Here is an 11,480-nt window from a genome sequence, read left to right as displayed (position 1 = left end):
TGGGACCAACATAGGTCACAAGCCTGAGGATGTCAAAGGCCTATCAGGAATAATGGGGTCCCAGGTATAATGGAAATTAAACACTTGCATGTGTAAAAGCTTTGGTTAGATATACCTGACACTTCGTACCTGAGCCCTCCAGTTTGCACACCAAGTTCATCCTTCTAGGACCTGGGAAAAAACAAAAGAGTGAATGAGAGTTCAGAAGAAACCTTTGGAAAATATTTTCAAACCAAGGTAGTTTCTACTTTTGCTCCTCAGTTTAGAGACAAGGACATTCAAAGTGCACAGAGGCTACCACTGCTCTAAAGAAAATAAAAAGCCCTAATGGTTCTCAAGCACCTGCAGGCCTTGGCTTTGCCTCCTTTCCCCTGCCTCTCCGCCGCTCTGGAGATGGAAAAGTTTAAAGAACAAAATAGCGAGAAGCGGGCACTACACTGGACACAGACGTGTTCCCACCCACTCAAAGTTAAATGAGGGGAGCAGCACGATAACCCGTAGAGGAGCCAGAGGGGAGCTGAACTTCTACAGTTCCTCGCTGCCTTCCGCCTCACCGCACCTGAGTCCTAGACGCACGCGCAGTCCTACAGGAGCAGGAGCTGCCCATCCCCAAAGGCAAGCAGCGGGAATGCCCAGGAGTGCCGCCAGGCCCATCCCCTTCGAGATCCTTCTGGCCAGATCCATAGGGCCGGGAGAACAGATGCGCACGGCCTGCAGAGCAGAGAATCAAGGTTCAGGGAACACACACAGTGACTTTCACGGGTACATGGATATATGACTGCATCCAGGGAGGACAAACAAATAATGAGAGTAAATTCAAAGTAGTATACTTAGGAAGAAAAGTGAAATGGTACAAAGTGCATATATACTGGTGACAAGTGGACATATTCTGGGGTGAAAAATTAAATAAGCATGTAATGTATCAAATATTCAGGTTCCTATTACACACCAGGCTCCAATGCAATAGATTACCAATGAGCAATAGAGAGCCAATTAGAAAATAAGGGTCTTCTTAAATAGTGAGTTCAATTCTCATCTTAATGTTCTCAGTGATACCACATGGCATCTCTCAGTGAAAATCTTGAGGGACTTCCCTGGCGGTCCAGTGGTTAAGAATCCGCCTGCCGATGCAGGGGCACGGGTTTGAGCCCTGGTCCGGGAAGATCCCACATGCCGCGGAGCAACTAAGCCCGTGTGCCACAACTACTGAGCCCGCAAGCCACAACTACTGAAGCCCACGCACCTGGAGCCCGTGCTCCGCAACAAGAGGAGCCACCGCAATGAGAAGCCCGCGCACCACAACAAAGAGTAGCCCCCGCTCACTGCAACTAGAGAAAGCCTACGCGCAGCAACAAAGACCCAATGCAGCCAAAAATATAAATAAATAAATAAATAAATAAATAAATAAATAAATAAATAAATAAATAAAAGACTCCGCGCTTCCACTGCAGGGGGCTCAGGTTCGATTCCTGGTTGGGGAACTAAGATCCCGCATACCATGCAGCATGGCCAAAAAATCTTGAAAGAAATAAATGAATGATCAGCATAGTGTAGCATAGTGTAGTAGAAAAATCATGGACTTTGGATACCTACAAATGAGAGTTCAAATCCTAGCTCTGCAGCTAAGGCAGCTGTGCCAATGTTTCCTTCCTTGTTAAGTGGGAATTATAATATCCACCCTACAGTTTATGCTGAGGATGAAATGAGCTAATGTCTTTAAAGGGTCTAACATAGGTCCTGGCACTGGGGTTCTGAATTATTAGTTGCCTTTCCTCTCTGTTCTTTCCCTGCTCTGGAGTATATCAATGAGACATTTGTTTTAAACTGAAGCATAAAGGAATGAATTTATATAAAGGAACAAATTTCCTGATGGTGTACATTTTCAAATATTAAAGCAGGTAAACCAAGCAATTGGGGGCTTAAGGAATCTCTAGTTTCCTTTAGTAGAGATGAGTTTTTCAAAGGCAGTCACGTGGATAGGAGAATGGAGTGAAGACTTCCTAGAATAAAAAAGAGAAGTCTCGACATCTGAAATTGAAGGCTTTCAAGTTCAAAAAGCTTAATTCATGTCTCAAACAAGGCCTCTCACCGTCCACTCTGTAATTTACAGGCAGTAAAGCCAGGTGGAAAGAGAATGGGCCAGGGAGGCAGACAGACGGGAGCTGGTGTCCTAGCCATCTGTGAACTTGGACGTACCATTTAACTTCTTTGAGGCTCAGTTTCCCCGTGTGCAAGCTGCAGATATTAACACTTGCTGGCAAGACTGTTCTGAGAATTATATGAGATAACACAGGGATCACACTCAGGAAATAAATAAAAGTTTTAATACAACCAACCCTGAACTGAGGGACCTTGAACCCCTGGCTGTCACTGAGAAATTTCATTGAGATGATGTAAAGAGAAAGGTGTAAAAAAATGAAAGGAATAGAAGATGATTCACAATTAAATTCATTGAAAAGGAAGTGTTCTCTATCTATATAGCTCTCTTCATGACTATTAGTCACACTGTAATTGAGTAAGATAAATAGAATATGAAATAACTTGCTATATTCTTTACAAGAATCATCATGAACATACTCTCTCTGACCTCCAGACTTTGATGTGTACTGTAGCTTTTGCTAGGAACACTTTCCTCCACCTCCCCCCAATCTTAATTCTTCATCCTTAACAATCTTGACATAAACATCGCTTCATCATGGAAACTTTGTCTTACCCCAGAATAATTTAAGAGTCCTGCTACGTGCTTCTGTCAAACTCTTAACTTCCCCATTTGTAGCACTTTCCACACTTTATTGAAATTGAGTGTTCATTTCCTGAGGGACTGTAAACTCCTAGAAAAGCGAGTCAGTGTGTCTGTCTCGGTCAATGTTGTATCCAAGCACCTAAAACAGCGGCTGGAACATCCACGCCTTCCATTTTTTTAAACGGAAACATGCATAAATTCTTGAGTGTAAAGTCAGCATATTTTTATCTTTATACTATTTATTACTTGATATTATATCATAAGATGTCAGTTACATTTTATTTCTTCATATTTAAAATAGCATTTGCAGGATGCTGTGGAAAGTTCTGTGCACTACGTTGGAACTTTGAACCAACTGATGCATAAGGTTATGTCTAGTTCAAAGTTCTGGGATCCTATGACTCTTTGATGTTGAAGTCATCGGAATCAGCTTCCCAATACTTAAGTCACTCCAAGATAGTAAATCTGGAGCACCAAAGCCATGTTATTTCAGAATATTATGATGAGAGCATTATGATAGAGTTCTTTAAAGGTAAAAATGGCATTGGTAGAAGCAGAGAGAAGACTTGGAGGTTTATTTCTCCCAATGGTGGTAACTGGCTGGTGCTGGACCATCTGTACTCCTTTTCACCATCTTCCTTGTCCCTTTGCATGACCCACATTTCAGATGACTGGTTAGTGTAAGTAGTCTATAACCATGAAAAAAGCAAAACCAGCTGGTTTCCAGAAGGCATAACTTGCTGCCTTACTCTTGAAGCTATATAATCTACCAATAAACTCACTAAGCAAAGGATGGTACAGTATTGTGGCAGGGTTGTGAGTTGTACCCTTAAACATTACGTCTCCTTGAATGTCAATTTTATTATTAAATAGAGATCTGGTACTAAAAACAAACCAGAAATATGCTGGTATCTTGAAATAATTACTGAAGTTTTCTAAACCATATCACTTGCAATCTAGGAGTGTACACTGTGGATCACATTTTCAGAAAAATATCCTTCACTCACTCCATAAACCTTTACTGAGTAAAGGAACTGTGTTTAGAACTGAGGAAACAAAGTGCTGAGATGATTAGGATTTAGACATTACGATTCACAGAACTTGGGAAATATAAAGGAAGAGCTATCTTCTGTTATTCCCACTTTTTATAATAATAGTCGTTAAAATGTATTCTTAAAATATATGTTGAAGTCCTAACCCTCCAGTACCTGTGAATGTAACCTTATTCAGAAATAGGGTCTTTTCAGATATTCAAGTTAAGATGAAGTCATTAGGGTGGGCCCTAATCCAGTATGACTGTGTCCTTATAAAAAGGGAAAATTTGGATGCAGAGATATGTACAGAGGCAAGATAACATGAAGACTCAGGGAGAACACCATCTACAAGCCAAGGAGTGCTTCAGGCCACTAGAAATTATGTGAGAGGTGTGGGACAGATATTCCTTCACATCCCTCAGAGTGAACGAACCCTGCCGACACCCTGATCTTAGACTTCTAGCCTCCAGAACTGTGAGACGGTACACTTCTGTTCTTTGTGTCATTCAGTTTGTGACCCCTTGTTACAGTAGCCCTAGGAAACTACAACAAGCACTTTCATCAACAATCCATTCATTCAGTGGTATTCCTGAGTCAGGTATACTATACTCATTACAATATAAATATTTTATAGAGCCATGAAACAATTGGGCAATTTGATGAATTGCTTGTGGATCCGTGTCCAAAATGTAGGTCTCATATCAATGGGTAAGAAAAATAACTAGAAACATAGTAAAAATAGAAACACTTGCCCATTATATTTAATAAGATGGAAATCAATACTATTTTATTTTGGTTAAACAAGAACTCAGATCTTCTTGTCCTTTGATTACCAAAAAGTCAGCCAATGTTAACAGTTTTCACTTAGAAAGAAAACCATCACTTAATTTGAAATATTGCTACAGATTTTCTGGATAAGCACCATCTTCTAATGGAGACTGGCAACTCCTAGCAAAGGAAACTTCCTGTTTAGGACATGGGAGCAGCCTAAATGTCCACCGACAGAAGAATGGATAAAGAAGATGTGGCCCATATATAGAATGGAATGTTACTCAGCCATAAAAAGAAACGAAATTGAGTTATTTGTAGTGAGGTTGATGGACCTAGAATCTGTCATACAGAGTGAAGTAAGTCAGAAAGAGAAAAATGAATACCGTATGCTAATGCATATATATGGAATCTAAAAAAAAAAAAAATGGTTATGAAGAACCTAGCGGCAGGACAGGAATAAAGACGCAGATGTAGAGAATGGACTTGAGGACACGGGGAGGGGGAAGGGTAAGCTGGGGAGAAGTGAGAGAGTGGCATGGACATATATACACTACCAAACATAAAATAGATAGCTAGTGGGAAGCAGCCGCTTAGCACAGGGAGATCAGCTCGGTGCTCTGTGACCACCCTAGAGGGGTGGGATAGGGAGGGTGGGAGGGAGACGCAAGAGGGAGGAGATATGGGAATACATGTATATGTATAGCTGATTCACTTTGTTATAAAGCAGAAACTAACACACCATTGTAAAGCAATTATACTCCAATAAAGATGTTAAAAAATAATAATAAAAAAAATAAAAAGGAACAAAACTGAGTTATTTGTAATGAGGTGGATGGACCTAGAGTCTGTCATACAGAGTGAAGTAAGTCAGAGAGAGAAAAACAAATACTGTATGCTAACGCACATATATGGAATCTAAAAAACCAGTACTGATGAACCTAGTAGCAGGGCAGGAATAAAGATGGAAACGTAGAGAACGGACTTGAGAACACAGCGGGGAAGGGGAAGCTGGGACGAAGTGAGAGAGTGGCATGGACATTTATACACTCCCAAATGTGAAACAGATAGCTAGTGGGAAGCAGCCGCATAGCACAGGGAGATCAGCTCGGTGCTTTGTGATGACCTAGAGGGGTGGGATAGGGAGGGTGGGAGGGAGGCTCAAGAGGGAGGGGATATGGAGATATATGTATACATATAGCTGATTCACTTTGTTGTACAGCAGAAACTAACACAACATTGTAAAGCAATTATACTCCAATAAAGATTTTTTTTTAATATAAAAAAATTTTTAAAAAAGAAAACTTCCTGTTTAAATTTGGTAAGGAAATTATGTAATATTATTAAGAAATTTAATAAAGAAAGAAAGAAAACAACATATTGGTGATATTACTAAGTAGAAACACAACAGATTAGAAATTAAAGCACAGAAACAGTCACTGATTTACTATCATACTGGCAGGAGGGATCAAAAGGCAGTAACCAGAGATCATTCCTTTGCTAATGTCATTTAATATTTTTGTGCTTGAACTGAAATAGTGCAATAGCAAGTGCATGCTTATTTGGCTTGTAGTTAAACACTAGGTTGAAAGGGTTGCTAATGTTTCAAACAAAGAAAATCCAGAATCACTATACTAAGTAGATGGTCAGAGGAAGTTTAATGGGAATAATTTCAAGACTGTACAGCTAAGGAAAACAAAATCAACTCTAGCAATATAGTGTATTAGCTGGCACATAGCCAGTATTCAAAAAATGTTTCTTGGAATGAATATGAATATGACACTTCTGTTCTGAGCTGTTGTTTAACTGAGAGCCAAAAACCCATTGGGAGTTCGTAGACCAACAGAAAGTCTTTTAAAGCAATTATCACTAGAAACGAAGAAGTAAATAAAATTCCAGTTTAATATATCTAGTTGTATCAAATACGTCCTTCACTTACTTGTCTAACAAATATTTATTGATCAGCAATTGGACAAATGAACAGGACAAAATCCCTGTCATTACAGAATTGTACAGGAGAAAGCCTGGAAGGGCGACTGTTACAGTACGGTACATTGGGTACAAGGCGGATTGGGTACAGCAGCAAGTACTTCTAAAAGGATGTATCTCATAAAGGATAATTAGGAGTTATCAGTTGTGGGGTGGGAGAAGACAGCACTAGCAGAGTTAACCAAGTGTGCAAAGGAATAGAGGCTAGAGAACAAGGCACTTCCGGAGTGCAGCACGTGGCTGTGTTGAGGAGGAGTCGGGGTGGATGACGAGACTCGAAAAGGAGAGAAGACCCCTATCCTGAACACCTTCAGATGCTTTGCTAAAGAACTGGACTTTATCCGTTTCTTCCCCCAATTTTATGGAAATACAATTGACTTATAACATTGTGTAAATTTAAGGTGTAACACGTGTTGTTTTTATACACTTATATATTGCAAAGTGATTACCTCCAGAGTGTTAGCTAACACCTCCATCATGTCATGTAATTACCATTCTTTTTTTGGAGTGAGATCATTTAAGATTCACTCTCTCAGCAACTTTCAAGTATATAGTACAGCACTGTTATCTATAATCACAACGTTGTACATTAGATCCCTAGAACTTATTCACCTTCCAACTGGAAGTTTGTTCTCTGTGATCAACATCTCCCCATTTTCCCCACCCCCTAACCTCTGGTAATCACCATTCTACTCTTTGTTTCTATGAGTTTGGCTTTTTTTAGACTTTATTCTTAATATAATGAGGAGACACAGATAATTCAATGAAACAATCATATCTATGTATTCAAAATATTATGTTAGTAGTGACAGTACGAAGAATTAATTGGCACTGGGAAGGACTAAAAACAGTGGTGATACAGGTTGTTTTAGGAATCCAGATGAGCAACAAGGACCTGAGTAAAGACAATGGCAGCAGAAATGAAGAAGAGAAGACCTATATGAGAGGTATTAGGAGGTAGATTTGATTGCATGTATGACCACTTAATGAGTCCACGATATGAGCCAGGCACTGTGCCAACTACTAAGGAAATAGAAAGGAAAGAAATATCTCTGTGTTTAAGTAACTTCTAGTTCAGTGATCAACGTAAACAGTTAAACCTATTAAAAGTCAATATGGAAAGCATTGAAACGGTGGTATGAACAAGTGCTATGGTTGCCCAGGGAAGATGTGATTAACTTAGTTTGGGGAAAGAAAGAAAAAGGACCAAAAGGGTAAGGATGGGTGGGGAAAGAAGAGGTGGGCACTTCCCAGATGAAATGAACCTGGAGAGGAAACGTAGAGGGAAGGGAGAGGTGTAAGGTCATTCTGCAAAACTGCAAATAGCTCGCTATGTATGATGATAAGGTACCTGAGAACAAGTGGTGAGAAATAAGGCTGGAGAAACTAAGATGAGAATAAGTAGGGCTTGTGCCATGTACAGGAGGTTGAAATTAATCCTGGAGGTTCTAGGACACTACTGAAGAAATTTAGGCAGGCAGGCAGGCATGCAACGTGACGTAACTGGTGTTTTAGAAAGACGGCTGCGGTGGCAGGATGGAGGATGGATTGTAGAAGGAGGGGCAAGCAAGATCAGTAACGAGGTGGAACTGAGTGCAAGTGAGGATCCAGATCAAGGCTGGGATAAAGAGGCAGAACTTACAGGATTTGTGACTGATCTGATGGGGAGGTTTTAGAAAAGGGAGTAGCTGAAGAACGTCTGCTCTATAGCTCTCACCACAGTGATTATTTGCACGTAACAGGCACTCATAAATGTTGATAGACTGTAACTAAATTACTTATTTCCTTTGTAAAGGTTGGTCTCAACCAACTAATTCTTCCAAAGTATGAGTATTTGGTTCAGTTAATTCTGTAAAAAAGTGTGGTTTTAGAGCTATTAGGGTTTAGTACCATTTTATTCATGTTTTAATCCATGACTGCAAATGTTTACAAAAAGCTTTTGGACAGCTAAAGAGTGCTAAAATTCAAAATTATTGCTCTTCACAATGACACTTGCAGTTTAGAAGTCCTAGTGCACCTCTTATGTAACACAATTGCTGCTACCCAGATTGCTTCATCTTTCATTAAAGAATATTGGAAAATGGCATGATGTTTGATAAGGCTAGAAAGATTTTATGTATCACGCCAAGGAGCTGCTGCGTGGAAAGTTTGCATCAACAAAGGAAGAATAACCAGGGTCCTTTGTTCATACTTTCATACCTTCCAATATCATCAATTTCAAAGCTCCCAGCCTCCCCTTGACTCTGACTTTGAACTCTCCTTCTGACCCATCTCCCCAAATCCAATTCAATTATCAATATAAACTGGAGGCTCCTACTCATATTCACTACGTCTAATTTGTCAGCCTACTTTATTTTCTCATCTAGATAAGTTTACCAAACTAGGAGGTGTCTCACTGGAGCTTAACAGGTCACCAATTTCCTATAGAGTAACATTTACTAGAATTCTCCTCTCTCCTTATGCTCATTGATGAAGTAAAATTCAGATTTTAAGGCGAGACAAGAAAAATTTAAACATAAAAATGTTCTTCAGAATAGTTCTCAGAGCTCTCTGAGAGACAGTCTCCCGAGTTATAATCCTCAGGTTGGCTCAATGAAATTTCCAGTTCTTTCTTTCTTTGACTATTGACTAATTTTTTTCATTGCCATCACCACACCAAACTAACTAAGGAATAAAATATTCCTGCTCAATCTCTGAAGATAGGATTTATTGCATCCTTGTTTAAGCAACCATAATCATACCAGAACTGTAAGTAAATTAAAATTATTTCAAGTTATATAAAAGTTCTTCATATCCACCTGAAATATTTTTTTAGTAGAATATGGCAATATGATTGTCAGTAAATATGCTAAATATAATTTTCAAGAGCATTTTTATATCAAACTCTATCATAATTACCAATAATTAGCCATATAAAAAATATACCATAACTCCATGAGTTTCATTAAATCTCTACTTGTGGCATACCGAATAGCCACTTGTGAACAAAATTTCCCTACCTTAAACCGTCATGTGCTTTAAACAAATATCAAACTGCCTCATAATAATACATAATGCATATGTATGACAGTGAATTTTATCTGTCCACTTGACTAGGCTAGGAGATGCCCAGAAAGCTGGTAAAACATTATTTCTGGGTGTGTCTGTAAGGGTGTCTCCAAAAGAGATTAGCATTTCAATAGGTAGTAAATCAGGAGTAAAGAAGATGCCCATCATCAACGTGGGTGGGAATCATCCAATCCACTGAGGAACTGAATAGAACATAAAGGTGGAGGAAGGGAGAATGTGGTCCCTGCTTGAGCTGGGATACCCCTGCTCCAGGTTCTCAGGCCTTCGGACTTGGACTGAATTATACCACCAGTTCTCCTGGTTCTCCAGCTTATAGATCATGGGACTTCTTGGCCTCCATACTCACATGAGCCAATTTCTACAATACATCTCCTCTTATATATCTGTATATATCCCGTTGATTCTGTTTCTTTGGAGAATCCTGATTAATATAATATGCAATCACGAAAATGAGTAAGAGACGTTTTGAAGGAATAAATTTAAGGGCTCCAACCTGAATGAGAGAACGCAAAACTTCCATGCTCTTATACTACACTATATGTAAGTAAAGTCAATTAATTAATCTGTAGAATCCCTACTCTTAAAATGGTTTATACCATATCATTTCTATACTAAAATTTGCCTGTGTGATAATTGTTTTATTTAGTTTAATTCTAGATCCTATGTTTGGCTCTCCATGAACATTAGCTTGAGTAAGCCTGGAAATTAACACCCTACCCAAAATCATTATCCAAAATCAACAAAAGCAGCAGCATGTTTTAGTATACGTATTTGTTATAACAAGGCATGACTACTAACCAATAAATGAATGTACTAACCTCAGTCAACATAATTCTGACTCTATCCATGGAGCTAGGCTTTACCTCTTTCCCAATGAAATGCCAAGGTATCCCATTAACTTCTCATATGTTCCTCTTACATGTCAAAAATCGCTCCCAATCTCAGTTACATACTGACTCTTCCCGTCATTAGCTCTTCCTGTCTTCCATTAATAAAGTCCTTATTGGCAGCTGAGCAGGCTTAATCAAATTCAGCTGGGAAAAATTATAGCCTACACTTCACTAAATAGCAGTCATTATTGTATAAAGCCCAACTCTAATCTTAATCATTTTATTTATCTCATCTTCAAAATTACTTTTTTCTTCATCTGAAGTCATGTGCCAGCTGCCAAGACACAGCCTTTTGCCATTCATATCATCTATAATTGGTATTGCCATCATACCATTTTACATCCTTAGGGGATATTCCCCATTAACAAGGTTTCTTCCCAAATGCCTTATCCTTGAACAATTTATCAGGCACAGTACTGTAATTTTAACAATATCATTATTAGCACCTTACCAAATATTTCTCCTAAATAGGAATTATTTAGTCAATACTAATCATGTTTCTAACAACTAATAGCAACAATATTAAGCAACGTGGGTTTTATCCTTTACTACTCTCCAAAATATCAATAATTTCCATTCCTTTTTCCCATGTCTTTCTCTTTAGAGTTCAAGACACTTGAGAAACAAAAATATTGTCAAATGTGACGAGTTTATCCTGAATGTTTTTAGTTATTTCACTTATTTACAGGGAACAAAGACCCTTTCAAATTAGCTCATGTGGAGGAACAAGGAAATTAGGATTTCATGGAAATCCAAGAACTGAAGCAGGAAATTGGGTTTGGATTCAAGGTCATTCTAGAAACCTTAGATGCAGAAGTTCCAGAATCTTTCCTCTACTATTCTACTGTTCATGTTACTCAGTTCTATTCTATGTATATACTTCTTTCTATCTTGCTTTAATAACTGTTTCTGCTTATTTATATAATTTCTACTTCCCTATAATTTTAGCTTATATGTGGTCCATTATAGCCTCCCAAGTCCTGATTC

General features: G+C 38.7%; 1 long non-coding RNA gene across 1 annotated transcript in view; it reads right to left on the bottom strand.

Moving 5' to 3' along the window:
• LOC137763965 (uncharacterized) overlaps window positions 1–11,480 on the bottom strand; it is a 43,196-nt gene that overhangs the window by 4,780 nt on the left and 26,936 nt on the right. The window contains exons 4-5 of the long non-coding RNA XR_011073888.1: window positions 560–711; window positions 130–171 (exon numbers count right to left, since the gene is read on the bottom strand). This is a non-coding gene — a long non-coding RNA (uncharacterized lncRNA). The remainder of the gene's footprint in view (window positions 1–129; window positions 172–559; window positions 712–11,480) is intronic.

This window comes from Eschrichtius robustus, chromosome 4 (assembly GCF_028021215.1).
Source record: "Eschrichtius robustus isolate mEscRob2 chromosome 4, mEscRob2.pri, whole genome shotgun sequence".
Lineage (NCBI taxonomy): Eukaryota > Metazoa > Chordata > Mammalia > Artiodactyla > Eschrichtiidae > Eschrichtius > Eschrichtius robustus.
The sequence above is the reverse complement of the archived record's forward strand: the minus strand, read 5'-3'. Positions and strand labels throughout refer to the sequence as shown.